The sequence below is a fragment of the Bos javanicus genome, chromosome 7, assembly GCF_032452875.1.
Source record: "Bos javanicus breed banteng chromosome 7, ARS-OSU_banteng_1.0, whole genome shotgun sequence".
Classification (NCBI taxonomy): Eukaryota; Metazoa; Chordata; class Mammalia; order Artiodactyla; family Bovidae; genus Bos; species Bos javanicus.
In genome coordinates this window covers 107,025,369-107,052,957 of record NC_083874.1, presented here as the reverse complement: position 1 = coordinate 107,052,957, position 27,589 = coordinate 107,025,369, and the positions used below count along the sequence as shown (strand labels likewise).

The window sequence follows — 27,589 nt, the reverse complement described above, 5'->3', positions numbered from 1 at the left end:
AAAAGAGAGGTGTTTACAAAAAGGCTAGCAAATGGGGAGAAAATGGAGAAATGAGTAAGTATATTTTTATGCATTTCCATCTTTATGCAGATGTTCTACATTTGCTGAATGAATTACTCCTTTAAAAGAGTGAGATTTTATTTTTATTCTTTATATTTTATATAATATATGTTATACACTCTTGTATCAGTTCAGTCACTCAATCTTGTCCGACTCTTTGGGATCCCATGGACTGGAGCACGCCAGGCTTCCCTGTCCATCACCAACTCCTGGAGCCTACTCAAACTCATGTCCATCGCATCTTGTATATTTTATGTTGATTATCAAATATTTTACATAAAAACACAATGCAGAGGTGAAAACACAAAAACTCTGTTATAAATCTCTTTACAAGGTAGATAATAAAGCTCAACCTTCCATTTACAAATTATGCAACTCATGCTTTGTTTCTCAGATAGAGGATTTCTTTTTGTTTTGAAAAAGAGTAGTCATGCTTAGTTGATAAAGGATTCGAAGTGCCTGTTTTCAGGGAGCTTCCAGTTGGGGCAAGAATTTCGTTCCAGGTAGAAGTGATAAAACATTGCTTTAGGAAGATTTTCTGACCACACCTGATCATTATATTCTAGCGTGTTTTCCTCACCATGTCAAGTAAGACCTGGCTCATGCAAACAAAACTCTCCAGCTGCCCTGGCCCAGCCAGCAAGGATGGTGGAGTCTACATGACAGTCCAGATGATGTTCGGTACTGGCTGCCACAATTTGGCACAACCCTGAGGGGGCTTCCCTCATTGCTCAGCTGGTAAAGAATCCGCCTGCGATGCAGGAGACCTCAGTTCCATCCCTGGGTCAGGAAGATCCCCTGGAGAAGGGAATGGCTTCCCACTCCAGTATTCTGGCCTGGAGAGTCCATGGGATCTCAAACAGTCAACACGACTGAGCGACTCTCACTGAGGCGACAAGAAAATGCCTCATAGAGACTCCCCAAACGCCCTCTGATGCGCAGCCGGCCTCGCTGCAGCCGACACCGCACCTGTGAGGAGAGCCCGCTGAGACCGCAGTGCTTCCCTGTGACGCGGCTTTGGCCTCACGCTTGTCTGACCAGAGCCCTCTCCTGCCCTCTGGTGATCCTTAGCGGAAACGCACACCCCAAAGCTCCCTGAAGGTCTGCAGGAAGGAAATCTAGTTCCGGGTGAGAGATGACCCGGAAGTGAAGCTGCAGGCGCACCTCCCCGAAGGTCGCTGTGGCGAGAGGCTCAGTGACAGACGCAGAAGACCCACTTCTGCGCATCCTTTCCGACCCCGCTCCCGTCTATTCCCGACAGCTGGCGATTCTGACTAACAGCACGGCGGGCCCCAGGCCCGGCACCGCGTGCCCGCTGCACCTCCGAGGTGACAGCCAGGGGGCGGGAGCGGCCTTCCGAAGACTTTGACGCCAGCCCTCAAGACTTCCCTGGCGGCTCAGACGGTAAAGCGTCTGTCTACAATGCGGGAGACCCGGGTTCGATCCCTGGGTCGGGAAGATCCCCTGGAGAAGGAAATGGCAATCCACTCCAGTACTATTGCCTGGAAAATCCCATGGACAGAGGAGCCTGGTAGGCTGCAGTCCATGGGGTCGCAAAGAGTCAGACACGACTGAGCGACTTCCCTTTCTCAAAAGACCGCGACAGCCCTTGTCCAGTTCCTGTCAGTTCAGTCGCTCTGTGTATAGGACTCTTTGCTACCTCATGGACTGCAGCACGGCCAGGCCTCCCTGTCCATCACCAACTCCCGGATGATGCCATCCAACCAGCTCGTCCTCTGTCGTCCCCTTCTCCTCCTGCCTTCAATCTTTCCCAACATCAGAGCCTTTTCCAATGAGTCAGTTCTTCGCATCAGGGGGCCAAAGTATTAGAGTTTCAGCTTCAACATCAGTCCTTCCAATGAACACTCAGGACTGATCTCCTTTAGGAAGGACTGGTTGGATCTCCTTGCACTCCAAGGGACCCTCAAGAATCTTCTCCAACACCACAGTTCAAAAGTATCGATTCTTCAGTGCTTAGCTTTCTTTATGGTCCAACTCTCACATCCTTACATGACTACTGGAAAAACCATAGCTTTGACTATACAGTCCTTTGTTGGCAAAGTAATATCTCTGCTTTTAATAAGCTGTCTAGGTTGGAGAAGGCAATGGCAGCCCACTCCAGTACTCTTGCCTGGAAAATCCATGGGCAGAGGAGCCTGGTAGGCTGCAGTCCATGGGGTCGCTGAGGGTCGGACATGATTGAGCGACTTCACTTTCACTTTTCACTTTCATGCATTGGAGAAGGAAATGGCAACCCACTCTGGTTTTCTTGCCTGGAGAATCCCAGGGACAGGGGAGCCTGGTGGGCTGCCGTTTCTGGGGTCGCACAGAGTTGGACACGACCGAAGCGACTTAGCAGACAGGTTATGAAGCTATCTGGGGAGAGACTGCCCCTCCCAGGGATAGCCAGTTCTTAGAGATGGCAAAAACTGCGCAGGAAGCACATCCTTCACAGACAAGGCAGCCAGTCCCAGATTTATAAACCCAACCACGTATTTGTCTTATTCTCACATATCAAACCATTATTCACCTGCCTTAAATCATCCCAGGGCCAGGTACCATCAGTTGAAGACCCATATCCCACTGGAATCACTCAGAGTATCTACTCCTCAACTTTTCTTTGCCCTCTGAAGCTCCAGTAAAGCTCCTTCCTCTTCCCTACTCACAAATAGAGGGGAGGGGAAAGGGGGTAGGTTTTGTAGGCAGCGCCAGCGCTGTTCTTCGGGAAAATTGTGAAGTGTATGTGTGTGTGTGTGGATTCCTCAGCACCCTTTCTGTGCTGCTCCCAAATTTCCCAAGGTCTCCCACCTTCCCCTGTCCTCTTGGTTTCTTGGAGAGGGACCCAAGTGCCTCTCTCCATTCTCTAGGGCAGTTGTCTTCATTTTTGTTCATTTTTGTTCACTTATGGTTTACAATAAGAAAATCTATGTACCCTACTGCTCATTAAAAAAAAAAGAACTTTGTATTTAAGTGTAGCAGATTAAAAATGTTGTGATAGTTTTAGGTGAACAGAGAAGGGACTCAGCCACACACATATATATACATGTGTCCATTCTTCCTCAGACCCCTGTCTCATCCAGGCTGCCACACAACACTGAGCAGAGCTCCCTGTTGCTGTTCAGCAGGTCCTTGTCGCTTGTCCATTTTAAATATAGCAGTGTGTATGGCACCTCACTCCAGTACTCTTGCCTGGAAAATCCCATGGACGGAGGAGCCTGGAAGGCTGCAGTCCGTGGGGTCGCTGAGGGTTGGACCCGACTGAGCGACTTCGCTTTCACTTTTCACTTTGATGCATTGGAGAAGGAAATGGCAACCCACTCCAGTGTTCTTGCCTGGAGAATCCCAGGGACAGAGGAGCCTGGTGGGCTGCCGTCTATGGGGTCACACAGAGTCGGACACGACTGAAGTGACTTAGCAGCAGCAGCAGTGTGTACCTGTGCACCCCAAACTCTCTAACCATCCCTTACCTTCATCCTTCCCCGGGCAACCAGAGGTTTGTTCTCTATGTAAATAGAGTAAATAACTTCATTTGTATCATTTCTTTTTAGATTCCACGTGTAAGGGATGTCATATGATATTTCTCCTTCTCTGACTTACTGCACTCAGTATGACAATCTCTAGGCCTATCCATGTCGCGTAATAATAATGTGAATAATAATAATAATAATAATGTGAATGGCATTATTTCATTCTTTTTGATGGCTGCCTACTGCTCATTTTAAAATCACTAAAATTTTATCATGCATTTGAATAAGTTTGTTTCTTGTTAATCGTGCTCATGTATACTTGCTCAATTGTGTCTGACTCTTTGTATCCTTATGGACTGTAGCCCGCCAGGCTTTACTGTCCACGGAATTCCCCAGGCAGGAATACTAGAGCATGTTGCTGTTTCCTGCTCCAGGGGATCTTCCCGACTCAGGGATTGAACCCACGTCTCCTGTGACTCCTGCATTCGCAAGTGGATTCTTTACTTTTGTGCCACCTGGAAAGCCTTCTTATTAATAGATCGTCCAAAATATTAAATATCTTATAATTTGAACTAGAATGATTGATTATAAGTGGAATCAATATTTTAAAATACATTTTGATGAAATAGGTCTTGACTACTCTGCTGAATGGGCTTCCCAGGTGGCACTAGTGGTTAAGAACCCACCTGCCAATGCAAGATATTTGAGAGACACAAGTTCAATCCCTGGGTTGTGGTCAGGAAGCTCCCCAACTGGAGGAGGGCCTGGCAACCCCCTCCAGTATTCTTGCCTAGAGAATTCCATGGACAGAGAAGCCTGCCAAGCCTGGCAAAGCCTGGCAAAGCATAGGGTCGCAAAGAGTCAGACATGGCTGAAGTGACTTAGCATATATGCAGCTTGCTGAATAAGCATAGCTCACCTAAAGAAGTGATATTGCACTTTATCTGTGAGTGTTATCCAGTGTATACATAATCGTTTTGGTAGCCTCACAAACCATTCGATTTATATTTAAAGGAATAAGCATCATTATCCATGCTTTTTACCCTGTTGTGAATTTAATGTTCCAACATGGGCCTAACACCCTATTTCTCAGGCTAAACTTCACTTTTAATAGAAATGTATGTAAGATACCTATGCTTTGTTTAATCATTGCAAAAGGGTTACTTGAACAAAAGCTTTGATACTTACTTGTTTTGCTCTCAGAGGTATGAGCCAAGCACTGTGGTGAGATCTGAAATAGGGTTGGAAGACAGGTATGCCATCATCTCATACCACTGGGGAGTGAGGCATTTCATGCACATCAATTTTAGGGAAAAGTACACAGAAATGGTGACATCACTTACAACTATTCGTGTAAGTGCACACTTTGGAAAGTTTTCAGGTATCATCGTGGCTGTGAATGCCTATTGTTATCCTTTAAACCATAATTCTATTTCAGACTTTATATTAATGAACTAAAATCATTCATCCTGTTAAAGAAACTGGATATCATGGAGCTAATTGTAAAACATATTTTGGAAGGTGGTGACTGCAGCCATGAAATTAAAAGATGCTTACCCCTTGGAAGGAAAGTTATGACCAACCTAGATAGCATATTCAAAAGCAGAGACATTACTTTGCCAACAAAGGTTCGTCTAGTCAAGGCTATGGTTTTTCCTGTGGTCATGTATGGATGTGAGAGTTGGACTGTGAGGAAGGCTGAGCACTGAAGAATTGATGCTTTTGAACTGTGGTGTTGGAGAAGACTCTTGAGAGTCCCTTGGACTGCAAGGAGATCAGCCCTGGGATTTCTTTGGAAGGAATGATGCTAAAGCTGAAACTCCAGTACTTTGGCCACCTGATATGAAGAGCTGACTCATTGGAAAAGACTCTGATGCTGGGAGGGATTGGGGGCAAGAGGAGAAGGGGACGACAGAGGATGAGATGGCTGGATGGCATCACTGATTCGATGGACGTGAGTCTGAGTGAACTCCGGGAGTTGGTGATGGACAGGGAGGCCTGGCGTGCTGCAATTCATGGGGTCGCAAAGAGTCAGAATTTGCCTGCAATGCAGGAGACCCAGGTTCAATCTTCCTGGGTCAGGAAGATCCTGTGGAGAAGGAAATGGCAACCCACTCCAGGACTCTTGCCTGGAGAATTCCATGGACAGAGGAGCCTGGTGGGCTACAGTCCATGGGGTCATAGAGTCAGACACGACTGAGCGACTGACAGACACACACGGTCGATTTACAATGTTGCATGTTTGTCTTCAATATATAAAATAACGCATTACTTGAGACGTTTCAAATGGGATTGATTTTTTTTTTTCCTTCTGCCACAAGTCCTCATTTCTTCTTTAAGTAGCCTAGAAATGAAAACCTAACTTTTTAGTAGTTGGGCTTTCCTGATTGCTCAGATGGTGAAGAGTATGCCTGCAATACAGAAAATGCGGGTTCGATCCCTGGGTTGGGAAGATCCCCTGGAGAAGGGGATGGCTACTCACTCCAGTATTCTTGCCTGGAGAATTCCATGGATAGAGGAGCCTGGTGGGCTTCAGGGATCACAAAGAGTTGGACACAACTGAGCAGCTTTGTAGTAATGTCAACTACAAATTGGCACATGCCAAAAGCATTGCCAGCAGCTGAACAACAAGGGCATCTGCCATCTGCCTCCATGGAGACTGAGCCCTGTGCTGCCGAAGCTATTGACTTTCAACATCCCCTGAGGGAGTTCAGGATGGACTGAGGCACTCTGTGCTCCATGGAATCTGGTGGGACAGGTTGTTAGATAGTTGGAAATTTTCAGGAACAGATTTTATGATCCTAATCCTTGCATCTCCTCTTATCTAGAAAGGCACTAAATCCCTTCATGATGACATCAGATCCTCATGATGTCTTTTCATGACTAGCAGAAAACCTCTGATAAAGTAAACACTTGATTGCGTTGAAGTCCCCCTTCACTGAAAGCTTATATATTGACCTTCCTCCACTACATCTTTGGAGCAGTCTCTCAGAGCTATCTGGTGCTGCTTCCCAGGCAGAGCTGGACCATAAAGAGAGCTGAGCACTAAAGAATTGATGCTTTTGAACTGTGGTGTTGGAGAAGACTCTTGAGAGTCCCTTGGACTCCAAGGAGATTCAACCAGTCCATCCTAAATGAAATCAGTCCTGAATATTCATTGGAAGGACTAATGCTGAAGCTGAAACTCCAATACTTTGGCCACCTGATGCAAAGAACTAACTCCTTAGAAAATACCCTGATGCTGGGAAAGATTGAAGGCAGGAGGAGAAGGGGACGACAGAGGATGAGATGGTTGGATGGCATCACCGACTCAATGGACATGAGTTTGAGTAAACTCCAGGAATGGTGATGGACATGGAGGCCTGGCGTGCTGTAGTCCATGGGGTCGCAAAGAATTGGACATGACTGAAAGACTAAACTGAACTGAAGTCACATCCATACATGGCTATTGGAAAAACCATAGCTTTGACTAGATGGACCTTTGTTGGCAAAGTAATACCTCTGTTTTTTAATATGCTATCTAGGTTGATCATAGCTTTACTTCCAAGGAGCAAGCCTCTTTTAATTTCACGGCTGCAGTCACCATCTACAGTGATTTTAGAGCCCCCCCAAAATAAAGTCTGTTACTGTTTCCATTGTTTCCCCATCTATCTACCATGAAGTGATGGGACCAGACACCATGATCTTAATTTTCTGAATGTTGAGTTTTAAGCCTACTTTTGCACTCTCCTCTTTCACTTTCATCAAGAGGCTCTTTAGTTATTCTTCACTTTCTGCCATAAGGGTGGTGTCATCTAATATCTCAGGTTATTGATATTTCTCCCAGCAATCTTCATTCCAGCTTGTGCTTCATCCAGCCCAGCATTTCGCATGATGTACTCTGCGTCTAAGTTAAATAAGCACGGTGACAATATACAGCCTTGACGTACTCCTTTTCCTGTTTGGAACCAGTCTGTTGCTCCATGTCCAGTTCTCACTGTTGCTTGGTGACCTGCATACAGATTTCTCAGGAGCAGGTCAGGTGGTCTGGTATTACCAACTCTTGAAGAATCTTCCACAGTTTGTTGTGATCCACACAGTCAAAGGCTTTGGCATAGTCAATAAAGCAGAAATAGATGTTTCTTTGGAACTCTTTTGCTTTTGTTGATGATACAACAGATGTTGGCAAATTTATCTCTGGTTCCTCTGCCTTTCCTAAATCTAGCTGGAACATCTGGAGGTTCATGGTTCACATACTGTTAAAGCCTGGCTTGGAGAATTTTGAGCATTACTTTACTAGCATGTGAGATGAGTGCACTTATGTGGTAGTTTGACCATTCTTTGGCATTGCCTTTCTTTGGGATTGGAATGAAAACTGACCTTTTCCAGTCCTGTGACCATACTGAGTTTTCCAGATTTGCTGGCATATTGAGTGCAGCACTTTTGCAGCATCATCTTTCAGGATTTGAAACAGCTCAACTGGAATTCCATCACCTCCACTAGCTTGTTCATAGTGATGCTTCCTAAGGCCCATGAGACTTCGCATTCCAGGATGTCTGGTTCTAGGTGAGTGATCACACCATTGTGATTATCTGAGTCATGAAGATCTTTTTTGTGTAGTTCTGTGTGTTTCTGCCACCTCTTCTTAATATCTTCTGCTTCTGTTAGGACCATACTATTTCTATCCTTTATTGTGCCTGTCTTTGTATGAAATATTCCCTTGGTATCTCTTATTTTCTTGAAGAGATCTCTAGTTTTTCCCATTCTATTATTTTCCTCTATTTCTTTGCATTAATCGCTGAGGAATGCTTTCTTATCTCTCCTTGCTATTATTTGGAACTCTGCATTCATATGGGTATATCTTTCCTTTTCTCCTTTGCCTTTCACTTCTCTTCTTTTCTCAGCTATTTGTAAGGCCTTCTCAGACAACTGTTTTGCCTTTTTGCATTTCTTTTTCTTGGGGGTGGTCTTGATACCTGTCTCCTGTACAATGTCATGAACATAGTTCTTCAGGCACTCTGTCTATCAGATCTAATCCCTTGAATCTATTTCTCACTTCCACTGTATAATCATAAGGGATTTGATTGAGGTCATACCTTAATGGTCTGGTGGTTTTCCTACTTTCTTCAGTTTAAGTCTGAATTTGGCAATAAGGAGTTCATGATCTGAGCCACAATCAGCTCCCAGTCTTATTTTTGCTGACTGTACAGAGCTTCTCCATCTTTGGCTGCAAAGAATATAATCAATCTGATTTCGTGTTGACCATCTGGTGATGTCCACGTGTAAAGTCTTCTCTGTGTTGTTGGAAGAGGCTGTTTGCTATGACCGGTGTGTTCTCTTGGCAAAACTCTGTTAGCCTTTGACCTGCTTCGTTTTGTACACCAAGGCAAAACTTGCCTGTTACTCCAGGTATCTCTTGACGTCCTACTTTTGCATTCCAGTCCCCTATAATGAAAATGACATCTTTTTGGGGTGTTAGTTCTGGAAGGTCTTGTAGGTCTTCATAGAACTGTTCAGCTTCTTCAGCATTACTGGTCGGGGCCTAGACGTGGGTTACCATGCTATTGAATGGTTTGCCTTGGAAACAAACAGAGGTCATTCTCTCATTTTTGAGATTGTATCTAAGTAATTGCAAAATGCAGTCCTCATTTTGCCCCAAATAAGACTTAATTCACAACTCTCAAGTTGTGCATCTTTTTTAGTCAACAGTAGTTACAGTTTAGATAAAGTTTGGCAAATTATAAACTGTGCACCAAATTGGATCCAATACATGTTTTGTATGGCCCCTAAGCTAAGAATGGTTTCTACATTTTTAAACTGTTGAAAAAAAATCAGAGAAAAGTAATGTTTTTTTAGAAGAAAAACTACATGAAATTCAAATATCAATGTCCATAAATAAAATTTTATTGGAACATACGTACAGTCTTTTAGCCACAGGTTGCTTATAGTGATGGGTATATAGTTCCTTGCAGTGACAAGGTTGAGTCAGATCAGATCAGTCGATCAGTCGCTCAGTCGTGTCCGACTCTTTGCGACCCCATGAATCCCAGCATGCCAGGCCTCCCTGTCCATCACCAACTCCCGGAGTTCACTGAGACTCACGTCCATCAAGTCAGTGGTGCCATCCAGCCATCTCATTCTCTGTCGTCCCCTTCTCCTCCTGCCCCCAATCCCTCCCAGCATCAGAGTCTTTTCCAATGAGTCAACTCTTCGCATGAGGTGGCCAAAGTACTGGAGTTTCAGCTTTAGCATCATTCCTTCCAAAGAAATCCCAGGGCTGATCTCCTTCAGAATGGACTGGTTGGATCTCCTTGCAGTCCAAGGGACTCTCAAGAGTCTTCTCCAACACCACAGTTCAAAAGCATCAATTCTTCAGCACTCAGCCTTCTTCACAGTCCAACTCTCACAACCATACATGACCACAGGAAAAATCATAGCCTTGACTAGATGGACCTTTGTTGGCAAAGTAATGTCTCTGCTTTTGAATATGCTATCTAGGTTGGTCATAACTTTCCTTCCAAGGGGTAAGCATCTTTTAATTTCATGGCTGCAGTCACCATCTGTAATGATTTGGGAGCCCAGAAAAATAAAGTCTGACACTGTTTCCACTGTTTCCCCATCTATTTCCCATGAAGTGGTGGGACCGGATGCCATGATCTTCGTTTTCTGAATGTTGAGCTTTAAGCCAACTTTTTCACTCTCCACTTTCACTTACATCAAGAGGCTTTTGAGTTCCTCTTCACTTTCTGCCATAAGGGTGGTGTCATCTGCATATCTGAGGTTATTGATATTTCTCCCGGCAATCTCGATTCCAGTTTGTGTTTCTTCCAGTCCAGCGTTTCTCATGATGTACTCTGCATATAAGTTAAATAAACAGGGCGACAATATACAGCCTTGATGTACTCCTTTCCCTATTTGGAACCAGTCTGTTGTTCCATGGCCAGTTCTAACTATTGCTTTCTGACATGCATACAGATTTCTCAAGAGGCAGATCAGGTGGTCTGGTATTCCCATCTCTTGAAGAATTTTTCCACAGTTTATTGTGATCCACACAGTCAAAGGCTTTGGCATAGTCAATAAAACAGAAATAGATGTTTTTCTGGAAGTCTCTTGCTTTTTCTATGATCCAGCGGATGTTGGCAATTTGATCTCTGGTGCCTCTGCCTTTTCTAAAACCAGCTTGAACATCAGGAAGTTCACGGTTCACATATTGCTGAAGCCTGGCTTGGAGAATTTTGAGCCTTACTTTACTAGCATGTGAGATGAGTGCAATTGTGTGGTAGTTTGAGCATTCTTTGGCATTGCCTTTCTTTGGGATTGGAATGAAAACTGACATTTTCCAGTCCTGTGGCCACTGCTGAGTTTTCCAAATTTGCTGGCATATTGAGTGCAGCACTTTCACAGCATCATCTTTCAGGATTTGGAATAGCTCAACTGGAATTCCATCACCTCCACTAGCTTTGTTTGTAGTGATGCTTTCTAAGGCCCACTTGACTTCACATTCCAGGATGTCAGGCTCTAGGTCAGTGATCACACCATCGTGATTATCTGGGTCGTGAAGATCTTTTTTGTACAGTTCTTCTGTGTATTCTTGCCATCTTTTCTTAATATCTTCTGCTTCTGTTAGGTCCATACCATTTCTGTCCTTTATCGAGCTCATCTTTGCATGAAATGTTCCTTTGGTATCTCTGATTTTCTTGAAGAGATCTCTAGTCTTTCCCATTCTGTTGTTTTCCTCTATTTCTTTGCATTGATCGCTGAAGAAGGCTTTCTTATCTCTTCTTGCTATTCTTTGGAACTCTGCATTCAGATGCTTATATCTTTCCTTTTCTCCTTTGCTTTTCATTTCTCTTCTTTTCACAGCTATTTGTAAGGCCTCCCCAGACAGCCATTTTGCTTTTTTGCATTTCTTTTCTATGGGAATGGTCTTGATCCCTGTCTCCTGTACAATGTCATGAACCTCATTCCATAGTTCACCAGGCACTCTATCTATCAGATCTAGGTCCTTAAATCTATTTCTCACTTCCACTGTATAATCATAAGGGATTTGATTTAGGTCATACCTGAATGGTCTAGTGGTTTTCCCTACTTTCTTCAATTTAAGTCTGAATTTGGCAATAAGGAGTTCATGGTCTGAGTCACAGTCAGCTCCTGGTCTTGTTTTTGCTGACTGTATAGAGCTTCTCCATCTTTGGCTGCAAAGAATATAATTAATTTGATTTCAGTGTTGACCATCTGGTGATGTCCATGTATAGAGTCTTCTCTTGTGTTGTTGGAAGAGGGTGTTTGTTATGACCAGTGCATTTTCTTGGCAAAACTCTATTAGTCTTTGCCCTGCTTCATTCCGTATTCCAAGGCCAAATTTGCCTGTTACTCCAGGTGTTTCTTGACTTCCTACTTCTGCATTCCAGTCCCCTTAATGAAAAGGACATCTTTTTTGGGTGTTAGTTCTAAAAGGTCTTGTAGGTCTTCATAGAACCATTCAACTTCAGCTGTTTCAGCGTTACTGGTTGGGGCATAGACTTGGATTACTGTGATATTGAATGGTTTGCCTTGGAAACGAACAGAGATCATTCTGTCGTTTTTGAGATCACATCCAAGTACTGCATTTCAGACTCTTTTGTTGAGCATGATGGCTACTCCATTTCTTCCGAGGGATTCCTGCCCACAGTAGTAGATATAATGGCATCTGAGTTAAATTCACCCATTCCAGTCCATTTCAGTTCGCTGATTCCTAGAATGTCGACATTCACTCTTGCCATCTCCTGTTTGACCACTTCCAATTTGCCTTGATTCATGGACCTGACATTCCAGGTTCCTATGCAATATTGCTCTTTATAGCATCGGACCTTGCTTCTGTCACCAGTCACATCCACAGCTGGGTATTCTTTTTGCTTTGGCTCCATCCCTTCATTCTTTCTGGAGTTATTTCTCCACTGATCTCCAGTAGCATATTGGGCACCTACTGACCTGGGGAGTTTCTCTTTCAGTATTCCCTTTTCATACTGTTCATGGGGTTCTCAAGGCAAGAATACTGAAGTGGTTTGCCATTCCCTTCTCCAGTGGACCACATTCTGTCAATCTCTCCACCATGACCCGCCCGTCTTGGGTTGCCCCATGGGCATGGCTTAGTTTCATTGAGTTAGACAAGGCTGAGGTCCTAGTGTGATTAGATTGACTAGTTTTCTGTGAGTATGGTTTCAGTGTGTTTGCCCTCTGACGCCCTCTTGCAACACCTACCGTCTTACGTGGGTTTCTCTTACCTTGGGCGTGGGATATCTGTTTACAGCTGCTCCAGCAAAGCACAGCCATTGCTCCTTACCTTGGACGAGGGGTATCTCCTCACCACCGCCCTTCCTGACCTTCAACGTGGGATAGCTCCTCTAGGCCCTCCTGCGCCCACGCAGCCACGGCTACTTTTAGTTGCAACAAAAACTGTATAGACAGAAATGTCAAAAATATTTACTATCTGGTCCTGTACATATGTTTTTCTTCTCTGCATCAGATAATTTTCATACAACTAAGAGTGTGCTCCAGGGTCAACATAAAGTAGTGTGCAGACTGAGTTGACTTTGCACATTGTTTTTAAAAGATCAGAAAAGCATGGTTTGAAATAGAATTCCATCTAGTGGTTTTCTATATCCTTCAGAATGAAGTCTAAGTTCATTATCATGGTCAAGAAGGTCATTCTTGATATTGTGCTTCCCTATTTCTGCTACACTCTGCCTTCAGTCACTCTGGCTCTCTGCTAAAAGTTGCTGGGAGGGATTGCGAGCAGAAGGAGAAGGGGATGACAGAGGATGAGATGGTTGGATGGCATCACTGACTCAATGGACATAAGTTTGGGTAAACTCCGGGAGTTGGTGATGGACAGGGAGGCCTGGTGTGTTGCGATTCATGGGGTGGCAAAGAGTCAGACACGACTGAGCGATCGAACTGAACTGCTGTTGTGGGACGCCCAACTCAGGGTCTTTGCACTGGACCTCCCTGCTCCACACCCCCCCCCCCCACAGGTATCAGCATAACCTACTTGCTCATTGCATTTTTTATCCTGTTCGAATGTTATCTCACCAAGAGGCTTTCCTTAACATACTTTTATTTGCTAAAATATAAACCACTTGAGAGCAGGAACTTTAAGACAGTTTAATTCAATACTGTATTTTAGAAGTGCAGCTCAGAGTAGATGCTCAAGAGTATTTGTTGATTGAATGAATACATGATCCCCTGAAATGAATGTGTGAGTTACTACATCCAAGAGAGATTCATATTTAAAATACTGCAAGTTCCATTGACAGAGCACATGTGTGCACACACGGACTATCCTGCTTCATTAATGAAAAGATTTAGGGCAGAAAAGAAAAAAGTGAGTAAAACACCTTGGAACTCAGAAGACATTTGTGGATAAAACTGAACCACTGTCGGCCAGACTTCATAAACCCGCTATAGCCGTGGGCACTCAGAAGCTAGTTGCAGTGTGCTAGTCGCTCAGTCGTGTCCGACTCTTTGCAACCCCATGGACTGTAGCCCACCAGGTTCCTCCATCCATGGGGTTCTCCAGGCAAGAATACTGGAGTGGGTTGCCATTTCCTTCTCCAGGAGATCTTCTCGACCCAGGGGTTGAACCTAGGTCTCCCGCATTGTAGGCAGACGCTTTACCATCTGAGCCACCAGGGAAGATCCATTGTATTATTAGGGCCCCTGATAATTGTCTGTTAGCCATTAAAGGGGTCTGTGGTGTGGACCTTTTTAACGTTTAAGATTACTGACTCCCAGAGAAGTTATTTGCCTTAACTCTCACTTTCCTATGCAACTGAGCTAGTGGATTCTGTGAGTTTAAGGATTACCAATTGGAAAACCAATATGCAGGTGGTGTTTTGCAATATGAAAGTATGCCTAATTGAAACTCTTCGAAGCAGAAAATACTGACATAGTTTTTCTAACAATCCGCTATGGAAATAAGATAGGAAAATGGGTGGGATTTGTCCAAAACCGAAAGTTGGCCTGGAGACAGAATGCAAATAGAGGAAATAAGTGAGAATTGTGAAGAGTTGATGTCTTAAGAATTGGTGGTAAAATCCACCTTACTTAGCGTCTTTTTAAATGACCTGGAGGAAGCTCTATTAAAGAATTATCGGATTTAAATCGACTTTTTCATTGTTTGGCAGGAAGGGTTTAGATAAGAGATAGCAGTCATTCACATGTTAAGGAATCCTATCTCCACCTGAGGGATTTGAAAAGCTGACTTTGAGCTGATAAAATGCACTCTTACCACCCCAAAGAAATGTGGGTTAAAGAAAAAAAAAGTTTGTGTGCCCACTTGCAAATGCATGCCCTGTTGTTGGAGTCATGGGGGAAGTACTCATTACCTGAATTATTGACTGAACGTGGAATGTAAACAAAAATTTTGGAAGACAAGGAGCCTGAGTGAGTTTTGGGTTAAAATAATATTTTTCTAAAAGGTAACTGAAACCTCCCTTGGAAATTCTGACACCACCTCCAACTACCACCACAAAACAACCAAAAAACCTTTTCCTACTCTTATGTAAAGGAATGGGGTTGATACAGTAGCAATATTGTGTAGTTTTTCTCTTTTGTTACTGGGGAAAACAGCATTTTTGAAGGGCAACTAAACTCACTGGAAAGACTGGGGCAGGCATGGGTAGGAGACAGCTGAGAGATCGTGAAAGTGCTATGAATAAGTTGAGAAGAAAGAGGAATGTAAGATAGAAGGTGAGAAGGTGATTTTTGCCCATTGTTTTTTTTTTTTTTCCACCAGTCAAGACCTGCCAAGGTTTGCATATCTATTGTTGGTTTCCCTAGGTGTAACTGAATACTTTACATAACCTGGATTCAAATTACCTTTCCAAAATCTTCTTTCCTTCCAGCCTCAGACCACCAGCAAGCAGCATTTAAGTGTACCTAACTAATGAATGTAAATTGTTGGCATTCTCATTTTTATTCTTGAAAACCCGTTCAGCTGCCCTATTCTGTGAAAGTGAAAGAGAAGTCGCTCAGTCCTGTCCCACTCTTTGTGACCCCATGGACTGTAGCCCACCAGGCTCCTCGGTCCATGGGATTTTCCAGGCAAGAATACTGAAGTGGGTTGCCATTTCCTTCTCCAGGGGATCTTGCCAACCCAGGGATTGAACCCAGGTCTCCCGAATTGTAGGCAGACGCTTTACCATCTGACATTGCCCTCTTCTGTGACGCCGTCCCAAAAGGCCTCCCTGCCTCCTGTGTCAGGATTGCTGCTGCTGCTGCTGCTAAGTTGCTTCAGTTGTGTCTGACTCTGTGCAACCCCATAGACGGCAGCCCACCAGGCTCCCCCGTCCCTGGGATTCTCCAGGCAAGAACACTGGAGTGGAGTGCCATTTCCTTCTCCAATGCATGAAAGTGAAAAGTGAAAGTGAAGTCGCTCATATCTGACTCTTAGCGACCCCGTGGACTGAAGCCTACCAGGCTCCTCTGTCCATGGGAGTTTCCAGGCAAGAGTACTGGAGTGGGGTGCCATTGCCTTCTCCGGCGTCAGGATTAGCTGATCCTTTTTTTTCTGGCCTCTCAAAGGAGTTCTCTTACTGCTGACCTCAGCACTTTTATTCTCACTCATTTCATAGCTAATTGTTTACTCCTCCCCACCCCCCAATCAGTGGCTCCTCTAATAAGTGAGGAAATCTTGTTATATCCAACTTCAAAATTTGCTCTGTGTCTTAAGATTTCTACCCAATGTACAAAGAAGGGAACATATTTTAAATGTTTTTCTAAGATAGAGCTGATCTCTTGCAACATTTGAGGCTCATTTAAAGGATCTGGGCAATGGTATAGATCGTGTGTGACATTTTGGCCCAGCCAGGGTGAATCATTAGTTCCTGTCAGAGGAAAGTGACTGTAAAATGATAAAAATTTGCTGGCCTACCCTTTGACTTATATCTTTGGTACTTCTTCACAGTGTTCTTAGAAACTTAACTCAGAGAAAGGAAAATGAGAACTTGAATTCTAACTGGTGATAGTAAATCATAAGGGTAGGGACTGGAGAGATGCTAAGATGAACACAAATTTTTATTGATTGTTTTCTCCCAAAAATGAGAATAATAAGAATCTTTCCCTAGACACTGTTAGCAGAAACACACTGACTGAAACTGCCTACCCTGGCCAAGCACCATAATAACCATTTTCATGAGTTATTTTACATTGGGAGGTCCTAGTAAGAACAGGGAACTAACAAGCCACCACCGATTGGAAGAGTTCAGGAAAGATCAAAAGGAGACTCCACGTGTCTGACCACCTCCCAGAATCCTTCTCTCTGGCATCCATCTTGGCTGAGGAATGTGTTCACCACCAGGAAGGACTCTGGGTCAGAATGGTTGGCCAAGATCAAACCCAGGTCTCCTGCATTGCAGGCGGATTCTTAACTGTCTGAGCCACCAGGGATTGTAGGAAAATGGAAATTTATAGCCAAGGAGCAGGGTGGGATATCAGTGGATGGGAAATTACTAAGGAAAAAAAAAAAAATCAGGGATCAGGAGATTTCTGGCAAAAAGTTAATCTAACCAGATTTTTGCTGAAGACAGGCCAGGGTATACAGACCTCTTCTGGGGGATGGTGGGGGGTGTTGGGCTTTCCTAGTGGCTCAGATGGTAAAGAATCTGCTTGCAATGCGGGAGACCTGGGTTGGGAAGATTCCCCTGGAGGAAGGCATGCAACCCGCTCCAGTATTCCTGCCTGGAGAATCCCCATGGACAGAGGAGCCTGGTGGGCTACAGCTCATGAGGCCTCAGAGAGTCGGACATGACTGACTGACTAAGCACAGAGGTTTTTGGAGGGGATTAGCAACCTGATTAGTTATCCTGGGTGATCAAATATCTAGGTGAAGGACTCTGGTTAAAGTGACTAGCAGGGTTCTTGATAAAATTAGATTTTACAGGGAAATTCATGGATGGTCCTAGGAGAAGGTTCAGGAGCCTGACTAAAGTTTGGTCAAGCAAAGAGTCTTTGTCACCATTATTTGCAGGAGAAAATACTGCAATAACTTAAAATAGACATGTGTAGTAAGTTTCAATAAATTCCACCGTGTTTAAAAACTGCATGAGATGTGAAGAAATGTGAAAATAAAAATAACGTTAAAGACTGTAACAGTAGAGCTTTAACTGTTTCAACTCTTCTTAATAAAAATAGGAAACATCAAATTTAAATGATCTAAATCACCACATTGAAGTATCTACTTTTGTTTTAAGTAAATAAAGTTCTGTGCTGTGCTTAGTCACTCAGTTCTGTCTGACTCTTTGTGACCCCGTGGTTTTTAGCCCACCAGGCTCCTCTGTCCATGGGGATTCTCCAGACAAGAATACTGGAGTGGGTAGCCTTTCATTCCTCCAAGGAATCTTCCCAATCCAGGGACTGGACCCAGGTCTCCCTCATTGCAGGCAGATTCTTGAGCTTCCTTGAGCCACCAGGGAAGCCCAAGAATACTGGAGTGGGTAGCCTATCCCTTCTCCAAGGAATCTTCCTGACCCAGGAATCGAATCAGGGTCTCCGGCATTGCAGGGGGTTCTTTACCAGCTGAACTACCAGGGAAGCCCAAGTAATTAAAGTACTTCATAAAAATTCTCCTACTTTTTGCAAAATGGAAAACACATTACTCACATTTTGTCACTATAAGTTGACTTACATGAGCAAAATGGTTTTAAATGACTACTAGAGCTTAGTCATTCACCCAATGATCATCGTCCCCTTCAAAAAACAGATGGGTACAGATTTCGAAACATGCCACTTATGCAAGTGCTTGTGTGCTCAGTGGCATCCAGCTCTTTGGGACCTCAAGGACTAGCCCGCCAGGCTCCTCCGTCCCTGGGGTTCTCCAGTGCTGAAGTGGGTTGCCATTTCCTCCTGCAGGGGATCTTCCCGACCCAGGGGTCAAACTCATGTCTCCTGTACCTCCTGCATTGCAGGCCGGTTCTTTACCTTGAGTCACTGGGGAAGCCTGCCACTTGTACAAGATCCACCAGTACATCCCGGCTGCTGCCGAGACCTGTTTGTTTCCCTGGCCGCTGGATTTCATATGACCTTTGCTGTGAGCTTGTCTATGAAAATAGAAGATCTGAAGATCAAGAACGGCTAGAGCTGGACTGCCTGTTTCCCTTGCATCAAATACTTATTCCCTATAAATGGTCTAAAGAATTTTTACTGTATTTTGCTACCCATTAAAAATACCTTCAGTTAGAGATCTCTTTTAGGACAACAAGCATCTTTACTATTGCTGTTAGGGTACCCACACCTTTGAGAAGATAAGGTGTAAAGGGCTGATAGCTTCTTAATATAAATTGTCATATTTAATAAATTAGTGCTTTTTCTCAACATTAATGGAGATGAACTAGATGGAGCCAAAGGTGAATGGACCTGGGATGAGGGAGGGGAAGCAAAGGGAAAGGGCAGGTCTCATCAGGCTGCCTTTGTGAGGACGGAGGGAAGGGGCGTGCTGAGAGCTGGAAAGTCATGTCAGGAGAAGTTGTGCAGGACTTTGAAAAATGGGAAAAAAGATTACTGAGTGTTCTGTGGAAGGTTAGGCATTATCCAGTCCAAGCTTCCTGGTTGCCCACGTCTTTCATGGTCTCAGAGATATCACTGTCCACTGAAGGAAAAGGTAACACGGTGGGGCTCAGGACACACTCTTCCAAAGTATGGCGCCGTAGAGCATTGAACGTCTGAGCCTGCAGGAGTCTGAGAAGCTACAGAAGCGAGAGGACGTCTCTGACACTTCCTTCCGCACCCCAATGCCTTCCCTTCTCCGCTGAACTCATAGGACCGTCCTATGAAAAGGCCTCTTCCCATCCCCGGAAGAAAGGGTCAATCCTGTCTCCAAGATGGAAGAACGTCTTGGATGGCATCCCTGGCTCGATGGACGTGAGTCTGAGCAAACTCTGGGAGATGGTGAAGGACATGGCAGCCTGATGTGCTGCAGGCCCCGGGGTTGCAACAGTCGGACGGCTCAGCGACTGAGCCGCGAACCGCAGCCTCATACCCTTTGTCCCACAGTCTTTCTCCGCGACTGTCCACGCCTTGGCAGACCGCGCGGGAAAACGTTCAGGTTTAACCAGTTCTTTAGTTCTTCATTTCCTTATGAAGACTCTCATATCAGATAAAACTGAAATAAACTCACATGCTTTTCTCTTGTTCATTTTAATTTTCAGACTCAGCCAAGGACACTTAAGAGTATCAAGGAAAATGTTTTTCCTCTCCCACAAATACAAATAATTCTTGTGTGTAGAAACACAAACAAGTTTTTGCTAGTGGGGATGTAATTGATTATTGTGTTGGGAATATTGACCAGTTTGGCATCTGTTGCCAAATTCATTTTAACCTATCTGATTGCATGTATCTATGTTTGCTCTTTGAAGTCTCTTCTGACTTGTTTTTTTCAACACCTTCCATTTTTTCCAACACCTTCCTGGTTACACCATTAATTAACACATTTAAAAAATATCTTTGACATATATTCATTTTACATTTGATCAACAGCTATGATTTTCCTTTTTTAAAAAGGTTTAAATTTTAATAATTAAAGAGATCATCCTCGAACATGCCCAGTGGCTTTTCCTGGCAGAGCCAGGGAACACAGACCTGAGAGGCAGCCCCAGCACCTCGGCTGTGGCTTCAGGAGACGAATTCCAAGCAATAGCAGAATTTTAGTCTTTGTTGACTTTTCCCGCTGTTGATACAAACTTATATAGATCTCTGAGTTTTTATGTTTCTTCGTTTAATCTTAACTTGTGGCTGAAGCTATAGAACTGGAGTTATGAGTACTCAATGCATCTGTGTGTGTGTGTGTGTTTATAATTCAGAAAGGCCTTTTAAAGTGATAGTCACTCAGTTGCGTCTGACTCTTTGCAGCCCCATGGACAGTAGCTCTCTAGTCTCCTCCGTTCATGGGATTCTCCAGGCAAGAATACTGGAGTGGGTTGCCATTCCCTCCTCCAGGGGATCTCCCCGACTCAGGAATTGAACCTGGGCTTCCTGAATTGCAGGCAGATCCTTTACTGGCTGAGCCACCAGGGAAGAAAGGCCTTAACCTCTTGGTTTGGCCTTTATCTATTGGCCTAATCTATTATCCAAAGATTTTCCTATCTTTGGATAATATTAATATAGTAGTTAATAAAGTTATTTAAACAACTTTATTCTGATTGGTTTATGAAGAACTAAGAGTTTATATAAATTGTATGCAGAAAATAAAGAAGTTAAATATCCAATATTTTGAAAGTCTTGTACTTCAAAATAAATCTATCCTACAGAAAAAGTGAAGGTCAAACATTTTAAGAATTTAAATGTACATAATTTAGGTGAATCTTGGATAAAAGAGAATAGCTAAATAATTTTGGTTAAAAAAAGAGCATTCTTGTCTTCTCTTTGATTTCTCAGTGTTGAGAATAATATAAATGTATGTCATGGAAAAAAAACTTTTCCTCTACATTCTTAGGTTTAAGATTTGGGTGCTTCAAATTAAATTGACAAAAGACAGATTAGCAAGAGAAAAGATAGAGTTTTAGGTATGTACCTACATATACGTAACAGAATTTCACAGAAAAATGTGACTCAGAAGGGTGATTAGAGTTTGAGGCTTATATACCACTTCAAAAGGACAGAAGCAAAACAGAAGAGCATTTATGGAGAAACACATGACTTTTTGGAAAGATAAACGGGTCATGGGGGAGACAGAGTTTCGTTGCAATGTGTGTTTAGGTGTGGTGTGGAGTCTTCTCATTTCAGGTGATGGCTCAATCTTCCCTGGTTGCTCCCAGGGAGGGGAGTTATGACCATTAAGTTCTTCTGAGTTCTTTCGGAGGCTCTGCTTTAAGGCAGATAAGGGATTTCAGGCACTCAGATGCCTTCTGTTCAAAATAACTTCTGTGCTGCAGCAGCAAATTCTGGACCCCTTCCTGGACACTTTACTTTACTTGGATTTATTTCTCTTATGTTATAGGCATATTGATCAAATAAACTGACGTTGCTCTCACACAATGTTTAGGACTGTGGAAAATGTAAATTTTGTTAAATTAAGTCACTATTCTGATAAACTTTTTAAAAGACAGTTGCTTTTATTTTATTTATTCTATTGAAGCATAGTTCATTTACCATATTGTGTTAGTTTTAGGTGTACAGCGTAGTGACTCAGTATTTTGCAGATTATATTCCATTATATAGGTTGTTACAAGATAACGCGTGCAACTCCCTGTGCTGTACGGAGACCCTTGCTGCTCATCTCCTTTGCATTCAGTAGTGTGTGTCTGTGCTGTACGTAGGCCCTTGCTGCTCATCTCCTTTGCATTCAGTAGTGCGTGCCTGTCAGTCCCACTCCCTCCCTTTGTCCCTCCTCCTCCGTTCCTTCTCGCCTTGGTAACCACACGTTTGTCTTCTACGTCTGTGACTCTGTTTCCGTTTTGTATATGAATTCATCTGTATGATTTTTTAGATTCCACGGATAAGTGACATTATATCGTATTTGTCTTCCTTTTTCTGACTTATTTCACTAAGCATAATATTATCTAGGTTCATCCACACTGCTGCAAATGGCAGTTTTTTAATTCCTTTTTACGTTTGAGTAAAATTCTGTTATATGTACACATGGAAAGAAAAAAAGAAAGTGTTAATTGCTCAGCTGCATCCTACTGTTTGTAACTCCATGGACTGTAGCCTGCCAGGTTCCTCTGTTTACGGAATTCTCTAGGCATGAATGCTGGAGTGGGTGGCCATTCCCTTCTCCAGGGGATCTTCCCAACCCAGGGATCGAACCCAGGCGTCCTGCATTGCAGGCCGATTCTTATTGTCTGCGCCACCAGGGAAGCCCCTGTATGCCACATCTTCATAATATAATCATCTGCTGCTAAGGCGCTTAGGTTCTTTCCATGTCCTGGTATTCTGACAAACTGTTCATTTCAACAGCAATTATGTTTTATTATGTCAGATTTAAGATAAAATCAAGACCTTTAGTTACTTTAAAACCTTATACTGTTAGTAATTTGAACTACCTAATAGATAATCCCTGAATACCAGGATAATTCTAAGTAAATTAGAAGCAAAGTTTGAGGTTTATTAACTTTCCTTCTTATTTTATATACTACAGAAAGACTGTATCATTCAGTCATGTTAACGAATATGCTCATTTTTGCCATCTTAAGAGGGGTAAAAGAGATGTGCATTGCTGGAGAAACTTATGTGCGTCACAGGCTAGTTTGCTCAAGTGCTTATGTATGGTATCCAGTTCAATAATTGATCCTTTTGGGGAAGAAAACTTTTCCTTTATCCACTTAGGTTCAATTCTTTGGGGCCTTGTGAATTAACTGACAAATGAACAGGAGAAAAAAACAAAGTTTATTTGAATACACCAGGCTCCCAGAGTAATGAGTAACTCACTGAACAGCTGGGGGCAAAGGTTTATATACCAACTTAGCAAAAAAGAGGCAGGTTTAGGGTTTCACTGGAAAGTATGGAAAGTTCTACTGGGCATCAGGATGCTAATGAGTAGCTGAATTTGCACTGCCTGGGGTGAAGGGCCAGTCTCCTTCAAACAGGAAAATCTCTGAGAAGGGTCAATGGCAGTTCTGTTTTCAGGAGTATCTGCTTAAGTACAGATAATGTTTCTTTCTGGAGCAGCTGATTGTTCAGATGTTCTAAATTTAAAGATCTTGTAATTCCTTCACCCCCAGGCCATCCTCTTTTCTGTGAAATAAAAGTTACTTAGTTAAAAGTTAAAATTGTTAGGAGTAGTTGAAACCATAATAGGAGCAAGAGTTACTGAAATAAAATTGTGAGTGTGCTTTTGTTCATCAAAACAAGAGTAGGGTTTTTTCTTTTAAAATATATATTTTTTTATTCTCTGGACTCCTTTACATTTAAAAATGATTGAGGACTCCAGAAAGCTTTTGTTTGTACAAGAACTATACAAAATATTTATTTTTTGATCATTGGAAAGCAGCAATATTATAGGTGGTGGTGGTTTAGTCGCTAAGTCCTGTCTGAGTCTTGCGACCCCATGGACTGTAGCCTGCCAGGCTCCTCTATCCATGAGATTCTCCAGGCAAGAATCCTGGAATGGGTTACCATTTCCTTCTCCAGGGGATCTTCCCGACCCAGGGATCGAACCCAGGTCTCCAGCACTGCAGGCAGATTCTTTACCGACTGCGCTGTGAGGGAAGCCATAGGAACCCAATGCATATTAAAATAATAATATATTTTTATGAAAAATATATTTTCTAAAGCCAAAAATATGAAAATGGTATTGTGTTTCTGAAATCTCTTAAATGCCTGGCTTCCCAGAAAAAAGCTGGAGTCTCATGTCTCCTTTTGCATGTAATCAGTTGTAATATTACACATTCCATAGCATCTGTACTGTACACTTGTGAGAAAGTGAAATGAGAATGAGAAAGGCAAAAAACATTTTAATATTGTTATGAAAACAGTGTTTACTCCGTGCATCCCTGAAATGAGCTTTAGGGCTCTGTCCTTGCTATAAACTGAATGTTTGTGTCCTCTTAAAAATTCGTATGTTGAACCTAATCCCCAATATATTGGTATTAGGAGGTGGAGCTTTTTGGAGGTGCTTAAGTCAGGAGAGCAGAGCCCTCATGAAAGAGGCTGGTGTTCTTACAAAACAGACCCCAGAGAACCCTCTTACCAGCTTCCAATCCTAAGAGGACACAGTAAGACTCAGGCATCCATGAACCAAGAAGCGGGGCTCCCACCAGACACTGAGTCTGCAGGACCTTGACCTTGGACCTCCTGGCCTGCAGAACTGTAAGAAATGTTTACTGTTTAAGCTGCCCGCTATGTGGTCTTCTGTTATAGCAACTGGTTGACAGAAGGAATCAGTAAACCAGTCTACAACAGGAATGGAGCAGAGTTTCATTTGAGCTAAACTGAGGACCATAGCCCGGGAGACACAGACTCAAGAAGATCTGAATTGTATTTCTCTGGACTACAAAATGGCGGAGGCTTTTTAAAGGCAAACCCCACAGAATTACATAAATTGTTTGTTAAGAATTAGGATTGGAGCTAGCAGGAAGTAAGTGTGCTTGTTGGCTTCCCCGCTGGCTCCGCGGTAAAGAATCCACCGGTGATGAGAGTTCCATCCCTGGGTGGGGAAGGTCCCCTGCGGGAGGGACGGCAACCCCCTCCAGTATTCTTGCCTGGGGAATCCCATGGACGGAGGAGCCTGGCGGGCTACAGTCCATGGGGTCACAAAGAGTGAGACGTGACTGAAGCGACCTAGCACGCAGGCACAAGGGTACGTGTTAAGCAAGGGTCCAAAATGGTTGCCTAGTTCCAAGGGGAGACGTCGAGACCGTAAGACTGCAGCTGCCACATGCTAGCAGGTATTGTTTTGAGAATGGCTAGCAGTGTCCTTGAGACTGATACAGTTCACAAAATCAGTTCTCACTGATGCAGGAATCCTTCTGAAACCACACCCGCAATGGCCACCTGGCTTCGTTTTGAATATCTGAACCACAGTAATTTCATTATGATTTTTAGCTGCATTCTTTTCTCTAATGGTTAAAGCAGATATAGGCCATAAAACAGGTTGTTTGAGTCAGCGTGAAGTTCAAGCCAAATCACATTATAAGCCAGAATGACTTCCCTATACCTCTGTATGTGAAAATTTCTCCCATGAAGCCCAAATGGATTAATATGGTCTTTAGGAGAAGTGTCAGTTTACTCTAGAATATGAAACAGTATAATGGAGAAAACTTGGAAAGTAAATTTTATTTTCTTTGGTTTTATAACACCTGAGTTTGAAACTAGGCTATAAAATATGTTAAATTTTAGCAAAGATGACTCCATTTTAATGGATTACTTCCTTGGTTCACTGATTAATAACCTTCAATTATAATACGAAAGCTCATTCTGTAACTTTTGTGTTATCTGCCTACATAGTCGAGATTCTGTGGCTTATCAGAATAATTTTATTTAAGAAAAAAAATCTCACTTTTGAAAGGACTAAGGTTCTTTACATTCATGTTACCTTATATATTTACTTTTAAAATCTTTTATTGTCATTTTGATTAAATAAGTAACCGAGTATTGTTGCTCAGTAACCCATGATCCTACCTTAATTAAGCATCCATATATACTCTGCCAGTTCTTTTGGAGTTGCTCTCCCAAAATCAAAACACTAAATTTAGGGGGGAAAAAATATCAGGTTGTTCTTTACAGCTAAATGTGTCTTTGGATTTGGAAAAGGTTACTGGGAAAACCGCAATGATGTGGTTTCTCATCTTATAGATAGATGCTAAAAATAATGAGGTTCATTTGAGATGTTCCTATTTTGAGACTTGGATGGGAAGAGTCGTCATATCAGATGAGATATGATATCTCTTATCATATCAGATGAGACAAGATATCACTCTTGTCTAGAATAGGTTCAGAAAGACAAATATTGAGATGACTTTCAGAGCTTGTATCTCTTTTTAAGAAACTGATTGTTAAAAACTCTGTTTATTTCCGTTTGGCTGAGCTGCGTCTTCGTGGCTGTGTGGGGTTTCTCCGGCTGCAGCGAGCAGAGGCTCCCCTCTAGCTCAGGTCCGCGGACTTCTCTCGCAGTGGCCTCTCTTGCGGTGTGGTGGTGCACGGGCTTAGCTGCTGCGCGGCATGTGGGATCTCCCCAGATCAGGGATGGACCCCGCATCTCCTGCACTGGCAGTTGGATTCTTGACCACTGAGCCTCCAGGGAAGCCGCAGAGTTTTATTCTTTTCTGAATGTCCCTAGAGGTTTGCCAGTGCCCTTGCTGCGCATAATAGGTGTTTACTCTCAGGGGAAATCAGACGAAAACTTATGAAATACGTGTGCACCGTACCCCAGTAGAGTTTTCCTTTCTTTCATTCTGATGTTATTAGCCACAGTAATAAATGAACCACAGCCACTGAGTCTTTGAAACCTATCTCTACCTATTTCTTTCTATCTATATGGCTTCCCAAGTGACAAGGTGGTAAAGAACCCAAAGACTAGGGTTGGGAAAATCCCCAGGAGTAGGAAATGGCAACCCACTCCAGTATTCTTGCCTGGGAAATTCCATGGACAGAGGCGCCTGGCAGGCTACAGCCCACAGAGTCTCAAAGAGTTGGACATGACTGAGCCATTGAGCATGCACGCATACCTTTCTATCCATCATCTATAGCCTGTAATCCGATGTGTGCCTGAGGACTCTGCTGTAAGTTACAGCCCAGAGTCTGTGTCCTAACAAATAAGGATGGTCTCAGAAACTAGTGGGAAAAGACCATAACAGGCACTTCAAAGTGCTAGCATTTCTAAACCAAACTCTTGCCCACTTAGGTAACTTTCAGACCTTACCAGTAAGTAGAGTCAGAACTTCGGGAGCTCTTGTTAGTCCCAAGAGCGGACTGATGAAGAGCCAGCAAAGCAGACATTAATGACAGAGGCCTAATGGAGTGCAGGGGAGATGTGAGGATGACTACTTTTTTGGAATATTGTTCAGGAGCCCCCTGTTTGGAATATTGTTGATGCTGTGTTGTTGTTTCATTTTTTGGTTAGATGAAGAAGCCCTTTCTCTTTAGCAATCTATAACCCATACAGCTTAGTAGACTGCTTTTGTGAGCTAAAACATTTTTATATGGTATTTGATTCTCACTTGCTCTCCCAAAATTCAGACACTTTCATGGTCTCGTTGCTTTTTATGATAATGTAGTTATTTGCATACATTCAATAAGAATCTATCTGCCTTTCTATCAGGATACAATTGGACAAACTGCCTGGAATTTATGATTTGAGAATAGCCCTTTTAATCAGCTAGGCAGGTCATTTTTATGGAAAAAGAAGATTGATTTTACATTGGGACCAATACCTGTTAAGCCCTCCTAGGAAAATTGCCTTTCAGAGTCCCAGGCCTACAAATGATAAGAAAATATTATTTACTGGCAAGCTAGGAAACTTAGGCAATTTTGAGGACCTCAGAAAGAGTGGATGTCATCAAATTTACAGGTACTGCAGAAGAAATCTGGTGGAGAGAGGTTTGGGAACTTGATTTCTTAGCCTCAGGGTAGCAAATAATAGCATCATTTAAGATTCCAGTCCAAGATTCCTT

At 43.1% G+C, this 27,589-nt stretch overlaps 1 long non-coding RNA gene across 1 annotated transcript; it reads left to right on the top strand.

The window, feature by feature from the left end:
* Window positions 1–1,374: 1,374 nt before the first annotated feature.
* Window positions 1,375–18,724, top strand: LOC133251740 (uncharacterized). Its single transcript, XR_009737767.1, has 2 exons — window positions 1,375–1,464; window positions 18,452–18,724. It is a non-coding gene; the product is annotated as an uncharacterized LOC133251740 (long non-coding RNA).
* Window positions 18,725–27,589: the final 8,865 nt, after the last annotated feature.